The 21,692-nt window shown below is 37.0% G+C and overlaps 1 protein-coding gene and 1 long non-coding RNA gene across 4 annotated transcripts in view; one reads left to right on the plus strand and one right to left on the minus strand.

The window, feature by feature from the left end:
• The window catches only part of GALNTL6 (polypeptide N-acetylgalactosaminyltransferase like 6), a 1,222,748-nt gene that overhangs the window by 804,499 nt on the left and 396,557 nt on the right, over nt 1-21,692 (plus strand). The gene's annotated exons all lie outside the window — the stretch shown is intronic.
• Nucleotides 19,092-21,692, minus strand: part of LOC112624631 — a 94,588-nt gene continuing 91,987 nt past the window's right edge. Inside the window, exon 3 of the long non-coding RNA XR_003119442.1 lies at nt 19,092-21,012. This is a non-coding gene — a long non-coding RNA (uncharacterized LOC112624631). The remainder of the gene's footprint in view (nt 21,013-21,692) is intronic.

The following is a 21,692-nucleotide window of genomic DNA, read 5'->3' on the forward strand; positions in this document are numbered from 1 at the left end:
AAATAATTTTTTTTAAATCAAATTATATTCGACTGCACTCCCAAGTAGCAAAGTTGGCAGAGAATCACAGTCTAGAAAGAGTGGGAAAAGAAGGCTTGGTCATTTCTCATTTATATCTGTCCTTGCCAGAACCTGAATGTTCCATTTGCAGGGTGAGCAGCTCTAAAACTGTGACATCCATGTGCTCCAAGCCAAACATGATCTCCACAGAAGCTTCTGTGAACAACCCAGACTGAGGATCTTGGGGCCAGTTCTCTTGAAACCCAGGCACCACATCCCTCAGTGGCCTGAATCTTCATGAGTTTATTTTCATGAAGAAAAACACAGGTCTTCACCTTTCAAGGAACCCACACGCCCTGCCATAAAATGGCTTTTACCTCAAGAAGAGCTATTCTCCTTTCCAAGAGTCTAGAATTTCAGTGGAGGGACCTCTTAACATTTATTCCCAGATAAAGAGTAATCTGGGTTTCCAGGTCTCAAAGCTCTTGGTTTTTTAGCAGAGGAGAAGGTAAAATGTTTCACATTTTTTTGTATGGTAATCCTACAGCCAAAACTAGACACATTTTCTGGATGGTCTTCTCCTGCATAAGTAGGTAGATGAGTAGTGTGTTTATTTGTGTGTGTGTGTGTGTGTGTGTGAGATTATAAGGCATTTTGGGTGTAGGATATATATAGTTGTACATTCTGTCCTTGATGAAAAGACAGAAAAATATGGTGCGTATCTTTAAAAATGAGAAGTTCTTTTGTAATAACAGCATGTCAAGAATGAGAGAAACTAGCTATTGAGGATACTATCATGTAAGCCTTAAAGTCAGGCGAACCGCCTTATTATTTACCCTTAATTTCCTATAGACCCTATCCTGGGAGCCAGAATATAAAAGACACTCAAAAAAAAAAAAAAAAGAAAGAAAAGAAAATGCACGTTAACTTTATTTAAATAAAACCCCAAAGTGGGTGTAACCTTCAAAAGATAAATACAAAATACCAAATGGAGTGAATGATTTAATCTTTACATAACCACCCCTTTACTGCTATTATAATGTGACAACATACATTGCCTGAATCAGTTGCTCCAACATGCACCTCTAGGATAAATTATTAATTCCTCCATCTGGAACCCTGTCTTGCCTCTGTCCCTCCTTCTCCAAAAGATCATCAAATATGGCATAAATGCACAAAGGAATGAAGCCAAAAATGCAAATTCTGTATGGTTATTTTGTACCAAATTTCAATGTATTCTCTCATTGAGTTAGGCAGCCTTTTTTCTGCTTTCCCCTCTCACACTGGTGTGGTTGGAAAGAGTTACTGATATAAGGATATGGTGATTCCTTTAGCCCTAGCAGCAAAAGGGCTTGGTTTGGGGCAACTTGTGGCCCTACGCTGGTCATATGGAGATGAGAGCAATCTCCATCATTAATGCTGAGTGCCCAGAACATTGTATCATTTTCCGCCATAATATGATAGGTAAAGCATTGAAGGTGCTGTTGGCAAAGGGCGATTCCACAGAAAACACTCCAAGAAATCAAGGCACAGAGCGCTTCCATAAAAACATCATTATACTCCTCTCACTAATGTTCTACTCCCTACTAACACAGCCCAATGAATGCCCCAGACCCAACTCATCTGTTTTCTTTGGTAATAAATTTAGTAAAGACAGAAATTCTTCTGCACTTTATCTATGGGACAATGACAATTATGGGAAATGGACCTTCCCAAACAACTGGACATCACTTAACACAATTAGATAAAAGAGTCTTAGAACTGTTATCACTTGCATCTATACATTCTATTGTTTTTTAAAAAAATTCTCTACCTAGAGATGATGTGTTTATTCTCTGTCATGATTTATTACTTAATAATATCAAAATCACTATGTTTTTTTCTTTTTTCAAGAGGGAGTGTCACTCTGTCGTAAGGCCAGAGTATAGCGGCGCAATCAGGGCTCACTGCAGTCTCTGCCTCCCTGGTTCAAGCAATTCTCTTGCCTAGTCTCCCAAGTAGCTGGGATTACAGGAACACACCACCACACCCGGCTAATTTTTGTGTTTTTAGTAGAGACAGGGTTTCACCATGTTGGCCAGGATGATCTCGATCTCCTGACCTCGTAATCCACCTGCCTCGGCCTCCCAAAGTGCTGGGATTACAGGCGTGAGCCACGGCGTCCGGCCAATCACTAATTTTTTTAATGGCCCAGGCCAGATTTTTAATCTCCCTCTCTCTCTTTCTCTTCATGGCTTAAGTAAGAGGCCAGGAAAAGCAAGCCTGGGAGATGAGTCTTTTTTTTTTTTTTTTAATATTAGAGATTGGAAAAGGATTTTGACGTAGACATGAATTGGGGTCAAATTATAAAGCAGTTTTTTCCTTCAATAATACGGTCAGTAGGAAAAGATTCCCATGAGCCCTACATCCTCTAGCCTTGATATCAGGTCAACAGGCAGTCACGTCTCTCCACTTCTAAATCATGACAGAAAATATGCATGAGTGCACATGCAATACCATACTAGAAAACCTTTACTTTTCATCCTGGTCATTCATTTGCACAAATAAATGTCTTTTCATTCTGCCAATTCATTCATTCTTTCTCAAATAGCAAAACGAGAGGTTTTTCCCCAACAGTATGACTCGTGTTAATATTGATTCCCTCTCTCTTAGTCACTTTTTCAGAACAACAAACTAATTTTACGTTTTTGCAATCTGCCTTCATAGCTTCGGCAAGAATCACTGATGTGGAACTTTGTCATATACTTTCAAACTATGTAAGATTCAGGTCTAAGTCTAATGCAACAGTGTAATATCTCAAAAACTTAACCTAGTTATGGAGCCATGACCTTTTTGAGGTTGCTTTGTGTTTCTTCTGTCAGCTTTGTTTTTTAAGTGTCTGGTTATTTGATCCCCGAAGTGAAGTTCTGAGATTTAATGACTGTCAGATAACATAACAATATCCCGGAGTGTGTATATATACCTTGGATAAGAATAGCCACATGAGTTTCACCTTTCTTTTTATTCGTAAGTACTATGAAATGCATATGTCAAAAGAATTCTTTTCTTCAAAGGCCTGTGTCATTGAAGCTGCAAAGAAACCTTTCTCCTGTGTGTAGGCAATTATTACTGTTTTCCAAGAGGCATATCTGAGCTGTAGTTGCAAACATGTCACATGCCTCTTCAAAGCTACCTTTCCTTTCATAACGACATGCACTACTTGGGGCCTATTTTTTTCCTACAGCACTGTCACAGTTTTCATGTTTTTAGTCTGCATTTACTAAAGAAAAGTTGCCAAGATGGTTCGTGGCTTATGTAAACTTTGCTAAGAATAACTACATGATATAGTAATGTAGTTAAACTCCTCTGTGTAATGCACAACACAGAGGAGTTTAAAGAAAGGGAAATGAAGGGAGGAATCTCCAGTATAAAAAGGGTGTAGTCTGGTTTGTTATTTTTTACCATGCAGAATTATTCATGAACACGAATTGTGCTTGTTTCTGTTCAATATGTAGGTAAGAATTTATTTAAACAGGTCAAACTTGGAGGTCCCTATAGTACATTTTAAAAGGGTAAAGATTATAGTAAATGAATAACCATGTATAGCACTCATAGAAAAATTTTTAAATGTTTCTATTATTTCATTCTGTTTTGCTCCTGATTATAAATGCTATTGTTATAGTGTTTTATTTAGTAATGAATCTAGAAATATCAGTTATTCTAACAAAGCACAAATACACTCTTACGTATAAATACCATCTTGCAAGCACTGAAGACAGAATTATATCAATTACTTTATCCATCAAACAAAATGTAACATTACTTTAAAGGTTGTTACAAAAACTATAAACATTCCTGAATTTCCCACCTAACTTTTCTTAATTCATTACATAATGGGACCAAATTAAAGACTTCGAATGTTGCAAAGAAGGTCTGTCCCATTTCTGCCTCTTTAATTGAGAATTCTTTACACGGAGAGTTACCTGAGTTGTTAGCAAATTGAAGTTAGCTGCAAATATCCGTGACTATTTCAAAGTATTTCCCACGGTCCTTGTTCCCCTATCTAAAGTCTTGATCCTCTACTTTGTGTTCCTGAACCAAACTCTGGCCCCTTTTAGTTTTCATAACACTTTCTCTCTGTTTAGCCTTATGGCTGATACTGAAGAGATGCATCTTCTGGTGGAAAACTCTCTTTTCCTGACCTAGCATTAATAAGATGCCCTCTGTCAGGGGAGGCTCTTGTGAACTGAGAAGCTCGGCTTTCTTTTTGTTGATTAAAGCTCGTAAGGAATAAAATATCATTATGAAGGCATAAATTAAGAAGACTTGGGATAGGAGAAATGCAGAATTTCATTTTGGTTTGTTTCTAAAAAATAAATGATCCTTCCACCTCAGCCTCCTAAGTAGCTAGCATGCCCAGGTAATTTTTAAATTTTTATTTTGCAAACATGGGGTCTTGCTATGTTGCCCAGGCTGGTCTCAAGCTCCTGGCCTCAAGCCATAATCCCATCTCAGCCTCCTAAAGCACTGGGGTTACAGGCATAAGCCAATGTGCCCACCCTGTTTTACCACTATTTCTAGAGATAACAGTAACCTCAATTTTCTGAGACTTTTCAAGATACTGCAGGTTAGTTTTTGTCTTTCACAGTTGCTAGTTGGGGAATTACTTTCCAGGGTCCCCTAATTCTGTTATCAATAATTAATCTACTTCCAACTTCCAATTTTTTGTCCTTTACAACCTTGTCAGTTTATGGCTAAAATATTGTTTTGTTTATTCCTCTAAAAAGAGATTTTTCTGGTTTATTTGCTTTTGTTTGTAATATAGTTTTAAAGTATTTTTCTTAGAAGAGGTATGTGAAACATGATATACTTTCTGATATTCTGGATATTCTAAACTAATTTTCATTTGCTCTGACAAATAACTTTAATCTGAGATTAATATAAGAATCTTATGTTTTAGGTTTTTTTATTTCCCCACAATAGCCTTTATATGTAATTCCACTGTTGCATAAAGAAGTTCAATACTATGATGATATTATATATTATTTGTAGCTAATGTTTTTTTCTTTCTAGAAGCTTAAAATATTTCTCTTTAATCTCAGAATTTAAGAATAATATCAAGATTTGTTTGGATGTGTGTATTTTCTTACCAATCTAACGGCATTCATGGGACCAAGGTTTCTATGTTATCCAGAGTCCCACTCCTCCACATACTCCCAATGTCAAGCTCTTCCTCTATTTGCCATCCCTGGTCTTCACACTAGGGTCATGGTCCTCCCTACATACCAAACTCAATGGAAAGTTTTTTTTTTTTTTTTAAGATAAAACCTCCTATGAAATTGGAGCAAATAAAACAGAAAATAAGAAAAAGAAAGGTAGTTATGAAAAGTAGTCCAATTTTCCCAACATCCTGTTAGTAGGAACTCAAGAAACAGAAAATAGAGAGAAAAACAAATCATAAATAAAATATTTCAAGAGAATTTGTCACAACTAAAGTTTCCAATTCAAAAGATCCAATTTGATGCCCAACACAATGGATAAAAGTGGACCCACTCCAAGACACATAATCTTAACATTTCAGAAACAAGGAACAGAAAAAAATTACATGAGATTTCATAGAAGAAAAACAATGAATCACATTAAAAAGACAAAGAGATATTTTCAGATTTCTCCACAGCATTAGAAGCTAGAAAATTATTTACACTAAAGAAAAATTATCTCCCACTTAAAATCTGTATCAATTATCTGTCCAGTGGAAAGGTGAAGACATTTTCAGACCTCCAAGTTCTCAACAATTTCACCTTCCACAAACACTTTTCCAGAAATCTACTAGATAATGTGCTCCTCTGAAACTAGGAAGAAAAGAACAAAGGAATGCATGAGAGGCTGACAGAAATAGGAGAGCTCGCTGAGAAAATAGTCCAAATAAATTCCCAGGATGAGCATGAAAAGATGTGCCCAGAGGACAGTTGTGTGCCAGGTACCTAGCCCAGGGTGATGCAGGTCTGAGGATCTAGAAAAGGTTTCTTTAATATTAGTTTGATGAGGAGGAGATGTAGATAATTGACAGAGGGCTTAAGGTTGAACAGTAATATGTATCTAGAAAACTAAATGAACAAAAATTAAGTCCATACCAAAAAATTTGTATTTTTTAAGAGAGAAAATGTAATAATCCTAGTTCACTAAGAGACTTAAGTTACAGCATGATAATAACGTAAACACTAAGGGCTCCAACTAAAACTAGGCTGCAACATAATTAAAACGAAGATACAATAAGACAACAGTGAGAAGTGTGGGGGGTGGTAGAGGAGAGGCAAGAAGGATAAAGGCTAAATCCTTATCCTTCATTGTCAAAAATCAATGCACGAAACTGAAAAACTAAGAAGTAACAATGTAAGCACGTTATATTGAGCTATGAAGATAAATACCCAAAGAATCAACTAAAAAAGTTAAAAAGGATTGCTTCAGGGAAAAAGAAATGTGAAAGCTCTGAGCTGATGTATTTCTTAATAAATCTTATAGAACTATGTGCTCTTTAAACTACATATGTTGATTATTTGACCACATGTATATAATTTTAAAAAATATAAATTAGAAGAAAGATGAAGAAGGAAAGAAAGGAAAATAGAATGGAGGAAGAGAAGAAGGAAAAGATAGATAATGAGATAAGGTAAAATAGAAACTATCCAAAAGCCAGAAGGACCATGTTTTCATTAAATAGGAATTTTAATATTAAAGGCATCAATCAGAACACCAAATTACATAATATACCTACTAAAAAGAACCAAGTTAAAGTTGTGTTTTGTAATCTAGCCAATCAATATCCTTCCATTCGGCTCCTTTATTTCTTTTCTACGGGAAAACTCAACTAATTTTCCAGCTTTCTTGCAACAAATTTAATTCTTGGCTGATATTCTACCATGGCCAGAATGCAAGACAATGTCTTCCAGTCTTACCCATTCAGGTAGCCTTTTTATTGTTCTAACATTGTGTGTGAACCAGGTTTTGGTCTGGAAGGCAATTTTTTCATTATTTCAGATTGGGCCTTGGTCCAGCTTAGGCCGGTCTTTCATTCTGTTAATTTTTGCTTTACCATTACCTCTCAAATTTTATTCATGAAATGTTTTACACATCAATTATATTTTGTGTGTATTTTGCTTTAATCCATCCAGTATAAATTACTTCCATTTAGAATTAATCATGGAATCTACAGAGTTTAGGATAATGTTTCCAAAATTTCTAAATTAACAGAAGCCTGTACTTTACAACTATATGGATCATCCAATATAATTTAAAATATGATATCCATCTTAAGAATTTGCATATATCACTGTTAATCAGCACACTTTTTCTTACAAGAACATAAACTCTTTTAGCTTAAGCAAAAATTCATTTAAGTCCTTTTTATTTTGGACCCAAAATTGAGATGTATGATGAAATGCAGAACTTAAAAGGCTGCTTTTTTGTTGTTTTTGTTTTTTATTTATTTTAAAGCTGCTTTATTTTTCTCTAGGATCTCATAATTTCTTAATTCCACCTCTCAGGGTACAATTGTGTGGTTTTTGGTCCTTGTTATTGGATAGATCCATCTTTCTCTGCTTTTCCATCCATCCACCTAGAAAAAAAAAAAATGCTCTCCTACAGCTTTTGAGCAACCAGCATACAGGTAGTCTGAAGAGCCTCATTACTTCTGCAAACCCCCAATTTCAAGTTCCTAGAAGAGAGAATCTGAATCAGATTGAATCTGAAATCCATGGAGTCTAAACATTGACCTCAACAGTTTATTCATGGGGTATAAAAAGGCATTTTTTTACAGACGGAAGGCAAACACTGAGGACACCAACAAGTATCTACTGCTCTGCAGTAAATAAATGCAATTCGATCATACAATGTATTTTTAGTACTTTCTAATTCATTATTGACAATGTTGGTCTGTGTACATCACCTTGTTCTCCTTGGGAGTTTTTCTTTTCTTTTTTTTTTGGTTTTTCTTACCAAGTCTTTTCTTTTTAATTTCAACTTTTATTTTATATTCAGAGGGTACATGTGTCAGTTTGTAACCTGGGTATATTGTCTGATGCTGAGGTTTTGGAGTACCATTGATCCCGTCACCCAGGTAGTAAGCATAGTACCCAGTAGTAAGTTTTTCAACCCTTTACCCCATCCTCTGTCCTCCAGTAGTTCTCATTATCTACTGTTCCCCTCTTTATGTCCATAAATACCCAATGTTTAACTCCCACTTATAAGTGAGAAAATGCAGTATTTCCTGATTAATTTGCTTAGGATAATGGCCTTGAGCTGCATCCAGGTTGCTGCAGAGGACATGGTTTCATTATTTTTATGGCTGTGTAGTATTTGATGGTGTGTATGTACCACATTTTCTTTATCCAATCTGCCATTGGTTCTACATGTCTTTGCTACTGTGAATAGCATCATGATGAACAAGGGAGTATATGTGTGTTTTCAGTAGAATTATGTATTTTCTTTTGGATATATATCTAGTAATAGGATTGCTGGGTTGAATGATAGTTCTATTTTAAGTTATTTGAGAAATCTCCCAGCTGCTTTCCATAGTGGCTTACGTTCCCACCAAATGTATAAGTGTTCCCTTATCTCCTCAGCCTCACCAACGTCTGTTGTGTATTGACATTTTAATAATAGCTATTCTGACTGGTGTGAGATAGTATCTCATTGTGGCTTCAATTTGCAATTATCTTATGATTAGTGATGTTGAGTGTTTTTTCATGTTTTTTGGTTGTATGTCTTCTTTTGAGAAGTATCTGTTCATGTCTTTTAACTACCTTTTAATGGAATTTTTTTTCGTTAAATTATTTAAGTTCCATATAGAATCTAGATATTAGGCCTTTGTTGGATGCATAGTTTACAAATATTTTCTCCCACTCCATAGGTTGTCTGTTTACTCTGCTTATAGTTTATTTTGCTGTGCAGAAGCTCTTTAGTTTAATTAGGTCTCATTTGTTAATTTTAGTTTTTGTTGGAATTGCTTTTGAGGATTCAATCATAAATTATTTGCCAAAGTTGATGTCCAGAATGTTGTTTCCTAGGTTTTCTTCTAGCATCCTCATAGTCTGTCGTCTTATATTAAAATATTTAATCAATCTTGAGTTCAATCTTATGTATGATGAAAGGTAGGGGTCAGTTTCATTCTACTGCATAGGGCTAGCCAGCTATCCCAGCAACATTTATTGAATATAAAGTCCTTTCTGCATTGCTTATTTTTGTAGACTTAATTGAAAATCAAATGGCTGCAGGTGTGGGGCTTCATTTCTGTGTTCTCTATTCTGTCTTATTGGTCTGTGTGTCTGTTTCTAACCACACAGTTTTGGTTACTGTAGCCTTATAGTGTGTCTGGAATTGGTGCGTTCTTGGTCTTGCTGACTTTAATAACAAAGCCGCAGACCCTCGCAGTCAGTGTTACAGTTCTTAAAGATGGTGGGTCTGAAATTTGTTCCTTCAGATGTTCAGAGGTGTCCAGAGGTTCTTCCTTCTGGTGGGTTTGTGGTCTTGCTGGCTTCAGGAGTGAAGTTGAAAACCTTAGCAATTAGTGTTCATAAAGACAGCCTGGACCCAAAAAGTGAGCAGCAGCAAAACTTATCGCAAACAGCTAAAGAACAACCCTTCCACAGAGTGGAAACAGACCCAAGCCGATTGCCTCTGCTGGCTCAGGCAACCTGCTTTCATTCCCTTATCTGACTCCACCCACATCCTGCTGATTGGTCCATTTTACAGAGAGCTGATTGGCCCATTTTACAGAGAGTTGGTTGGTCCATTTTGACAGTGTGCTGATTGGTGCATTTACAAACCTTGAGCTAGACACAGAGTGCTGATTGGTGCATTTACAATCCTTTAGCTAGACACAAAAGTTCTCCAAGTCCCCACTAGATTAGCTAGACACAGAGCACTGATTGGTGCTTTCACAAACCTTGAGCTAGACACAGAGTGCTGATTTGTGTGTTCACAATCCTTTAGATAGACACAGAGTGCTGACTGGTGCATTTACAGTCCTCTAGCTAGACATAAAAATTTTCCAAGTCCCCACCAGATTAGCTAGATACAGAGTGCAGATTGGTGCATCCACAAACCCTGAGCTAGACACAGAGTGCTGATTGGTGCATATACAATTCTCCAGCTAGACATAAAAGTTCTCAGGGTCCCCACCCGACTCAGGAGCCCCACTAGCTTCCCCTGGTGGGTCACGCGCTGGGGCCATGGGTGGAGCTGCCCCTCAGTTCCATGTCATGTGCCTGCACTCCTCAGCCCTTGGGTGGTTGATGGGAATGGGCACCGTGAAGCAGAGGATGGCGCCAGTCAGGGAGGCTCCGGCCGCACTGGAGCCCACCGGTGGGTGCTGGGGACTCAGGCATGGCGGGCTGCAGGTCCTGAGCCCTGCCCCACAGGAGGTGGCTGAGGTCCAGGGAGAATTCGAGTGAGGCGCCAGCGGGCCAGCAGTGCTGGGGGGACCCGGCGCACCCTCTGCAGCTACTGGCCCAGGTGCTAAGCCCCTCACTGTCTGGAGCCAGTGGTGCCAGCGGCGGCTCTGAGTGTGGGGCCCTCCAAGCCAGTGCCCACCCAGAACTCATGCTTGCCCACAAGCACCACATGCAGCCTTGGTTCCCACCCACGCATCACCCTCCACACCTCTCCTCAAGTAGAGGGAGCCGGCTTCAGCCTCCGCCAGCCCAGAGAGGGTCTCCCACAGTGTAGCAGTGGGATGAAGGGCTCCTCAAGCACGGCCAGAATGAACACCAAGGATGAGGAGGTGCTGAGAGCAATCGAAGGCTGCTAGCACATCCTCACCTATCAATAATATAGTTTGAAGTCTGATAACATGAGGTCTCAAGGCTTGTTATTTCTGTTTAGGATTGCTTTAGCTATTCAGATCTTTTTTTGGTGCCACATGAATTTTAGAATAGTTTTTTTCTAATTCTGTGAAAAATTGCATTAGTGGTTTGATAGGAATAGTGTTGAATATGTAGGTTGCTTTGGGCATTATGACCATTTTAACAATACGGATGAGTATGAAATGGTTTTTCCATTTATTTGTGTCATCTCTGATTTCTTTCAGCAGTGTTTTGTAGTTCTGCTTGTAAACATCTTTCACCTACTTGGTAAAGGTGTATTCGTAGGTAATTTTTGTGTGACTATTGTAAATGGCATTGCATTCTTGATTTGGCCTGCAGCTTGAACATTACTGACGCATAGATAAGGTGCTAATTTTTATAAATTGATTTTGTATCGTGAAACTTTATTGAAATCATTTGTATCAGTTTCAAGAGCCTTTTGGCAGAATCATTGGAGCTTTCCAGATGTAGAATCATATTGTCAGTGAAGAGAGATAACTTGACTTCTTCTTTTCCTATGTAGATGCTTTTTATTTCTTTCTCTTGCCTGATTGCTTTGGGTAGGACTTTAAATACTATGTTGAATAGGAGTGGCGAGAGTGGGCATACTTGTCTTGTTCCAGTTCTCAAGAAGAATGATTCCGGCTTTTGTCCATTCAATATGATATTGGCTATGAGTTTGTCATAGATGATTCATTATTCTGAGGTATGTTTCTTCAATGCCTAGTTTGCTGAAGGTTTTTATCATGAAGGGATATTGAATTTTATCAAAGGCTTTTTCTGCATCTATTCAGATGATCATATGACTTTTGTTTTTAATTCTCTTTATGTAGTGAATCACATTCATTGATTTGCATATGTTGAACCAACCCAGAATCCCAGTAATCAAGCATTCTTGATCTTAGTGAATTGACTTTTTGATGTGCTGTGGATTCAACTTGCAAGTGTTTTGTTGAGGATTTTTGCATTTATGTTTATCGGGATGTTGTCCTGTATTTTCATTTTTCATCATATCTTTGCCAGGTTTTGGTATGAAAGTGATGCTGGCTTCATAGAATGAGTTAGGGAGAAATGTCTCTTCCTTGATTTTTTTTTTTTTTTTTTTTTTGAATAGTTTCAGTAGAATTGGTATCAGCTCTTCTTTGTATGTCTGGTAGAATTCAGCTGTGAATCCATCTGGTCAGGAGCTTTTTGGGTTGGTAGGTTTTTTGTTACTAATTTATATATTCAATTTTGAAACTTGATATTGGTCTGTTTAGGGTTCCAGTTTCTTCCTGTTTCAATCTTGGGAGGTTGTGTGTTTCCAAGAGTTTATCCATTTTCCCTAGATTTTCTACTTCGTGTGCATAGATGAGCTCTATAATAGTCTCTGAGAATTTTTTGTATTTCTGTAAGATTGGTCGTAATGTCATCTTTGTCATTCCTGATTGCGCTTATTTGGATATTCTTTTTTCTTTGTCAATCTAGCTAGCAGTATATTGATCTTGTTTATCCTTTCAAAAAAAAAAAAAACTACTTTTGGTTTTGTTGATTCTTTGTATGTATTTCGGGGTCTCAATTTCAGTTCTGCTCTGTGAGCTTTTAGTATTGTGCAGTGCTCTATGAAATAAAGAAAAATATACTCACTACATGCTGCTACATTACAGGGACATAAAAAAGCTTTCATGCACCCTCGTCACTCTATATATTTCTTATATTGGTTGACTCTTTTACTACCCTTGACCTTTTAATCACTTTCTTGTGATTACTTAGTTGGTTTATTTTTATAATCAAATCAACATCAGTATTCCTTTATATGTACATTTTCCATTCACTTTTACTGTGAACATTTTGTCTATTAGTGTTTGTAGAAACTGCTTCAAATCTTTTTTGAAATGAGAAAGCATATATCTGAATGTAAATAAATCAGTCACCATCTCAAGTCCCACTGATGTCTCTTTTTTCAAAATATTTAACCTTGGGTTAAATATTTTATCAAGTATTTAAATTCTTCTGCAGGTAGGCTGGGCACGGTGCTCATGCGTATAATGCCAGCACTTTGGGAGGCTGAGGTAGGTAGATCACTTGAGCTCAGGCAGTCAAGACCAGCCTATTATCTTGGAACCATCATTACAAAAACTTCACTCCTTGCCCTGGCCATTTCTTTAACCAAACTTCAGCTTCTTTGTGCCCATAGGTGCTGGCAAGCAGAGACAGTATATCTCTGAATATGCATATTGTCAGTGTCTCTCTGTGAATGCCATTATTCAAGGGCTCACAATTAATATTGTTCTTTGTTGCAGATAGTGACTTCCAAAATGAAGTTTTTGGAATGCTAGTGCTAGAAGGCTTTCTTAAAAACAAAGATTTCATAGCAAAGTAAACTTTTGATATTTTCCTAAGAAGAAAATGTAACCTTTCTGGGCAATTTTTGATGAATATTAAGAGATTTTCATGATCCTTCATTAAAAAAAAATACCTACTTTGTAATCCACTTTTTTGTTGTTACTGACCTGGAGTGCACACGATAATTTTCCCCTGACCTCGTATATGCCACAAAGTTTCTCATTTACACTCTGGGAGTCACAACCTTCTTGATTTATCAAATCCTTATCTAAACACACAAAGACATCCACCCTTCCAAAAAATCACTTTTATGTATAACAATGCTGTTAGTAAAGCTGTGTTTGTCTGTCTGTGTCTTGTGTATGCCTTTGTGTATGTCTCTGTGTGTGATATGTGTCTGTGTGTTTTGTTCTGTTTTAATTTGTGATTCATCAAGAGAAACAAATTATTCAGTACACGGAAGAAAATAACTCATTTACTCTTTTACAAGAGTCAAATTTGAAGGATTTTTGAAGGTTCCTAAAATAATAAATCTATTATTTATGGACAAGCATTTTATATCATTAAAAAGAACAGATTTTGTTAGTCTTATAATTCTTTAAAAATGCAGACTTTCTAATGTGAGTATCTGAATTGAATCTAGGTATGAGATTATAAAATTATTAATTATTAATACTCTTTTGGTGAAAAGCAATATTAAAATGTATTTAGAGTCTTTACCCTCTATGTGACAAGCAACTTTTATTAACTTTTCATTTAATTAAAATTTCTAATTACATTTTTGTCTATGATAAAAAGTACAAAATTTAAAATTCAACAGTTACCACTATTAAACTTGAAGCATTTTCACACTACAGTTTCTGCTGCTTATTCACCAACCATCAATGCTATTATGGATTATCACTTCAATTAAAAGATTGTTTATGATCCCCATAGGTATAGATAGAAATGAAACCTGAGCAATGGGAATTCCGATGCTGATGTAGAACATTCCACATTGCACCTGGGAAATCAAATTTTAGCTCAGGTTGTATTTATTATGATACTTTAGGAGTTGTGTTTTATGGATTCAAGATGAGAAAATCATTAAAAATCTGCTTGTCACATTAAGAAATCATTTAAAATTACTCCCTCAGGGATTTTTATTAGCAATATATTGTAAGAACTTTTCCTTCCCTGCCCATCTTATATTTACATAAAACATGATTTCTGTAGTTAACTAAAGAATTCAGTGTTCAGGAAGATTATGATGTTGGGAAATCCTCCTGAGACAATTTTTTTCACCACAGAGATTTTCCCCCAAATAGGAAGTTGTTTTGCTTTTTTAATCTGCAAATATCCTCACTTTTTCTCAAACCACTTTCCTTACTGTCAGTCTTCTGCAGGTTGTCAGCACATCTAAAAAGAGAAAACATAACCATTACATACCTAAAAAGACTCAATAAACCAAAGTAAAAAGTAAAACCTTGGATCTGAGGTCAAAGAACCAAACCCAGGTAAGACTGGAGTTTTCCAGTGAAATACCTAAGAAATCTAAAATTCAAAACCAAGGTCATGGTGTGGAAGGACATTAACATACATTTTATCTTTACATAACAAATCATCTCTAGGGAAATTTTCTTACTAGAAATCATAATTATCTCCATCAGTCGCTCCAGGGCAGTATCAGCAAGCTGAGAACGCATCTGCGTCTCTGCCAATCACACCGCCGCAGAAAGTGGAGGGAGAAAATCTGCTGCTCAAGAGTTCTATCTCTGAGCCTGTGAAATAGCCATTATCTCCATGGCAATCTGTATTTAAGACAGCTATCCAATCCTCATCTTTTCTTTTTTCAGTTTACTTTTATGCTTTCATGTAGCTGCATTCTGAAAAATATTTTCTTTAATTACTTTTCCTTTATTCCTCCAACTCAACATATATATGTGTGTGTGTGTGTGTGTGTGTGTGTGTGTGTGTGTGTGTGTATGCATTTCCACAAAGCTATCTTGTTTTTATATAATTAGAGGGAACCTATCTTTCTGGTTCCCTCTAATTATATAAAAACCAGATAGCTTTGTAGAAATGTATATATGTTAAACACATATGTGTATACTGCATGGAAAATATAACTGATGTTTGAGTAGGTATCTAAAACAAATTGACCGACAGAAAACAAAATTCTTTAGAAAACTAACAAGTAGTGGTTACAATAATATGTAGAGATGCAATATATATAACCTGTATGAAAAATGTAATTGACAATTGCATAGAGTCATTATGTAAATGAAACATCAACCAATGAAAACCATAAAATTCTTCAGACATTTAACAAGTACTGATTGCAACTTTTTTTAATATGTAGTAATTTTTGTTGTTATTGTTGTTGTTGTTGTTGTTGTTGTTGTTTTTGGGAATGGAGTCTCGCCCTGTCACCTAGGCTGGAGTGCAGTGGCACGATCTCGGCTCACTAAAGCCTCCTCCATCTCCCGGGTTCTAGCAATTCTCCTGCCTCAGCCTCCCGAGTAGCTGGGACTACAGGCACACACCACCATGCCTGGCTAATTTTTTGTATTTTAGCAGAGATGAGGTTTCATCCTGTTGCCCAGGCTGGTCTCAAACTCCTGAGCTCAGGCAGTCCACCCACCTCAGCCTCCCAAAGTGCTAGGATTACAAGTGTGAGTCACTGCACCTGGCCAGTAATTTTTTGATGTTTGAAATTCTGCAAAAAGACCAAATTTTCATTCCAATAATATCAGTTGTTAATGTTTTTCTGACTAATAATATAATTGTTTAACTACTTTCTTTTCTTCACTCAATCTCATGGTTCTATTCAACCTGCTAAGAACAAACAGTTCTTGTATTCAACCATTTCAATCATCAGAGTAAAATTTCAGGAAGATTATTCTTGTAAAACTCATGTGTGGACAATGATGTTTTTGTGAGGCAAAACTAGTGTGATCTGCTTTCAAGATTCCCTCCAGTGGGATCTGTTTTTGTTATTTTGCCATACAAGTAATGAATGTGTCTGAATATAGAAGGGATAGGAAAATTTAAGAAAGAGGTACATCTTTTATAAAATACTGAAAAGTTTCAAAAATATCACACTGATAAAACCAAACATATCTGAAGCCATAATTCATAACGGACTTAACACTGAAAGTCTGTATCAATGTTTTAAATATTTTCAGTACCCAGAAATATATGGTGAATACGTGGTAGTGAATAAGTCTCATGAAACCTGATGGTTTTATACATGGGAGTTCCCCTGCACAAGCTCTCTTGCCTGCACAAGCTCTCTTGCCTGCCGCCATATAAGATGTGACTTTGTTCCTCATTTGCCCTCTGGCATGATTGTGAGGCCTCCCCAGCCATGGGGAACTGTGAGTTAATTAAACCACTTTTCTTCATAAATTACATAGTCTCGGGTATGTATTTATTAGCAGCATGAGAACAGACTAATACAGTAAATTGTTAATGATAGAGTGGGGTGCTTCTGCAAAGACAGCCAAAATTGTGGAAGGCATTTTGGAACTGGGTAACAGGCAGAGGTTGGAACAGTTTGGAGGCTCAGAAGAGGACAGGAACATGTGGGAAAGTTTGGAACGTCCTGAAGACTTTTTGAATGTCTTTGATGAAAATACTGGTAGTGATATGGACAAGAAATCCAAGTTGAGGCTGTCTAGGATGGAGATGAGGAATTTGCTGGGTACTGGAGTAAAGGTCACTCTTGCTATGCAAAAAGACTGGTGGCATTTTGCCCCTTCCCTAGAGGTCTGTGGAACTTTGAACTTGAGAGAGATGATTTAGGGTATCTGGCAGAACAAATTTCTAAGTGGCAAAACATTCAAGAGGAAGCAGAGAATAGAAGTCTGACTATGCAATAAAAAAAGAAAAATCCATTTTCTGAGGAGAAACTCAAGCCAGCTGCTGAAATTTGCATAGTAACGAGGAGCCAAATGTTAATCACCAAGACAATGGGGAAAATGCCTCCAGAGCATGTTACAGACCTTTATGGCAGCCCCTTCCATCACATGCCTGAAGGTCTAGTAGGGAAAAATGGTTCCATGGGCTGAGCCCAGGGACCCCTGCTCCATGCAGCCTCAGGGCATGGTGCCCTGCATCCCAGCTGCTTCAGCTCCAGACATGGCTAAAAGGGGACAACATACAGCTCAGGCCATTGCTTCAGAGACTGTAAGCCCCAAGCCTTGGTGGCTTCCACGTGGTGTTCGGTATGCTGATACACAGAAGTCAAGAATTGAGGTTTGGGAACCTCTGCCTAGATTTAATAGGATGCATGGAAATGTCTGGATGTCCACGCAGATGTTTGCTGCAAGGGCAGGACCCTCATGGAGAGCTTCTGCTAGGGCAGTGTGGAAGGGAAATGTGGGGTTGAAGATCCCACACAGAGTCCCCATGGAAGAACTGCCTACTAGAACTCTGGAAAGAGGGCCACCATCCTCTAGACCCCAAAGTGATAGATCCACCAATAGCTTGCCAAGTGCACCTGGAAAAGCCACAGACACTCAACACCAGCAGCTGAGAGGGGGGCTATACCCTGCAAAGCCACAGGACAGAGCTGCCCAAGACCATGGGAACCCACCTCTTGCATCAGTATAACCTGGATGTAAGACATGGAGTCAAAGACAATCATTCAGGAGCTTTAAGATTTGACTACCCTACTGGATTTTGGAGTTTCACAGAGCTGTTAGCCCTTTCATTTTGGCCAATTTCTCCCATTTGGAATGGGTGTATTATCCCAATGCCTGTACCCCCATTGTATCTAGGAAGTAACTAACTTGCTTTTGATTTTACAGGCTCATAGGCAGAAGGGACTTGCCTTGTCTCAGATGAGACTTTAAACTGTGGACCTTTGAGTTAATGCTGAAAGGAGTTAAGACTTTGGGGATCTATTGGGAAGGCATGATTGGTTTTGAAATGTGAGGACATGAGATCTGGGAGGGGCCAGGGGTGCAATGATACGGTTTGGCTATGTCTACACCCAAATCTCACCTTGAATTGTCATTATCCCCATGTGTCAAGGACAGGGCCAGGTAGAGATAATTGAATCATGAGGGCAGTTTCCCCCATACTGTTCTCATGGTAGGAAGTTTCATGAGATCTGATGGTTTTATAATTGGTAGTTCCCCTGCACAAGCTCTCTTGCCTGCTGCCATATAAGATGTGACTTTGCTCCTTATTCACCTTCTGGCATGATTGTGAGGCCTCTGCAGACATGTGGAACTGTGAGTCAATTAAACCTCATTTCTTTATAAATTACCCAGTCTTTGGGAACAGACTAATATGTAGTCCTAAACTTCATAACTTGTGTAACATAGCTTTCCCTAGTATGACTAACCACCACATTCCATATTCACCTCCATCTGTTTCCAGTATGTCCCATCCTTCTCAAAAAGAAGTGTCTATTCTCTGTATTGAGGACATCATTTATGAGGTATAAATTATTCATGTTATGCTTCTCATCTGGAGTGTTTTCTCTCCAGCCTATAGGAGTGTTCAAGGCCTAAAAGCAGAGGTGACAAACAGGCTGCCTGCAAGTGAAACATGGCTCAACGACATGTTTCTTTATGGTCCACATAGTAGCCAATAATTTTAAAACTGAAAATTTTTATATAAAAATCCAGATTTTCATCTTCACCTGAAAACCTGGAACATGTGGTTGCACTGTCCCTCATGGCAATAGTTGGCTGGAGCTAAGCAGCTCTGGGACCTTCCTGGTGGGGCAGTGTATGTACTCCTTGGTCTAGCCCAGTTTTCATTTCTTCTTATTTGTTAGCCTGGCACTTCGACTTTTGATCTCTGACATGAGAGAATGAAATTATAGTAGCAAAGAGTGGAAAATCTTTGAACACTCATTCATAAGGGAAAGTTTCCACATTGTCTGTTATGGCAGTACCTAATCTAAATAAAGCCAACCACAAATTTATCTATGTTTAATAAACTTTTTAACTACAGCTTAATCAACATTTATTGAATCCTGTTTTGTACCAAGAATTAGATGAGGAAATGTGGACAAAGAGAAGAGTAAGGTATATTTCTGCCTTCCCATAATTAATCATGTAGTCAATAAAACAAATCTAAACAAGGTATTCTAATACAATGCAATAACAGATATATATACAAAAGGCACTAAAAGAAAATCTCAGAGCATCAGCTGTATTATATTCAAAGAACCAACTTACCCATAGATGTTATTAATGAATAGATGACAGATTTGATGGCTTACATCAGTTTAGTTTTTACAAGAGGAATATAAACACCTATGTCGTAATTGAGGACTGCAAACTACTCAAAGTCACAATTGTAATTTTGCATGGCTTGTAAAATGTCCTCTTCAGTAATCATGAAGCACTAAGAAATCAGTATCACAGTTCAGAATATAACTAAACTTTTTATTCCTAACCTATTATTTACCTGCCTATCCAATATCTTGGATGTTTAAGTTAAGTATCTACTTGATGAACGTTATATAAATCTGTTGCTACAGATGTTTTGGCATCAATGTTTTGGATATTTTTCAAATATAGTGCAACCTGTTTATTTCAAATTTAATTCAAATAAGATGTATTTTGAACTGTCTCAGGCTAAATTTCTGGAACTTGAAGGTAACTTGAAGGAATTCGAAGGTAGGAATTATTACAATTCAAACTCATATCAATCTAAAGACAAGTCTCAGCTTTAGTTTTGGGTTTTTTATCAAGGCAAGATCAATTTCCTCCTGAATTTGACCCATTAATCTGCTTTTCCTCCTTAACGACACCCTTTCAAATTTTGAATATTTGAAAAGAGCTATCATACCTTCCTCACAAATATACTTATTTGATAATTTCCTATTTAGATTATTCATATGGCTCAATTATTTTTCAGTGACCTTTCTTCTCAAATGTTCCCCTATTTTTAAACATTCCTTGTAAAACATAGCACTTAGAAACAAATGAAGTATTGTAGATTGTGGATGATCAGGTCCAAGTTTGCCAGAATTATTTTTCTTGATGTTGACAATATTATTTTTGATCAAGCTTTATATCCAATAACTATTTTTGGTAGCATATCATACTTCAGATGCACATTGAACTTAAATTATCCATTTGTTTCTTCTTAGTGCCATATTTGGCTTCATCCACTAAACCATATGATTAGATAATTATTTGGTACATATGATAAACCTATAGTTCTAATGACAACATTTCTATAAAAGCTATGGATTTCAGATTCCTTGAAATAAATTTTCAGTCCACCTTTCAAGCAGTGTCTTCATTGAGTATAACACTGACTCAGTACAGGATACTTTTCATGGTATAGAGTCCCTAAGGACCAAGGAGTCCTGGAATCATATGTAATCTCATCACCCAATCATTTGCTCTACCGTAGAACTTTATGATATTATTTTAACCAAAAATCTGATTCAGTATTATAGAAATTACCGTATTGTTGGAAGTGACTAAGATAATGGTCACTAGCCTGATGTCAGAGAGGAAAATCCAAATAATGACATGTCATTGTTTATCTTATTGATAACTACATACCATTTTATACTGTAAATAACTGAAAATAAACATTTCTTAAAGCTTGGAGTAGACTGAATACTGGTGTCCCAAAGATGTCCGTGTCCTAATTCCTGGACCTTCGAATGTTTCCTTACATGGCAAAAGGGACTTTACAGGTGTGATTTAGTTAAGGATCTTCAGATGAGAGGATTCCTCTACACTACTTGGGCAGGCCCAATGTACTCACAAGAGTCCTTACAAGCAGAGGAAGGAGGGTCAGGACAGAGAAAGCCATGGATAATGGAAACAGAGGTCGGAGTGAAATGGGGCCACAAGACAAGACATACAGGCAGTCTCTAGAGCTGGAAAAAAAGTAAGAAAACGGATTCTTACCCACAGCCTTCAAAAGGAGTGCAGCCCTGCTTGCCCATTTTGGATTTCTGACCTCCAGAATAAATGTGTGTTGCTTTAAGTCACTAAGTGTGGTAATTTGTAACAGAAGCAATAAGAAACTAATATGCTTCTTAATCAAAGACTCCAGGTAAAAAACGCGCTCATCTAATTAGACTTTGCTGGGGGTGGAATAAAACACAGCTTCTATTTATCCTGACAGATATTAAAGAACATAAGGGATTTTTCTTCTTCCTAATAGTGGCTTTAATAGTTTGATTTTTTTCAACTCTGCTACACTTTACATATATGGGAAGAAATTTGTACAATGAGTCTAATTTTCTATGATTTGTCAAGGGTACTTGAACAGTAAAACATATTACCAAACAATCATTAGTTTCTAATACCAAAAACTGGGTAAACAGCCAAACTAAAATGGTATTAAAAAGACTCATCATTCTTTATATTAATTGCTAACTCATTAATCAATTACTAATTTAGAAATATATAGATTATTAGGTATTACTAAGTGATAACTTGTGGACTTAAAGATAAATTTGGGTAAGGATAAAAAATTAAACTTCGTTTAGAATAATAAAATAATACCAAATCAGAATCAGAATCATACAATTCCAATGTTTAGAAACTGTAA

The sequence above is a fragment of the Theropithecus gelada genome, chromosome 5 (assembly GCF_003255815.1).
Source record: "Theropithecus gelada isolate Dixy chromosome 5, Tgel_1.0, whole genome shotgun sequence".
Lineage (NCBI taxonomy): Eukaryota > Metazoa > Chordata > Mammalia > Primates > Cercopithecidae > Theropithecus > Theropithecus gelada.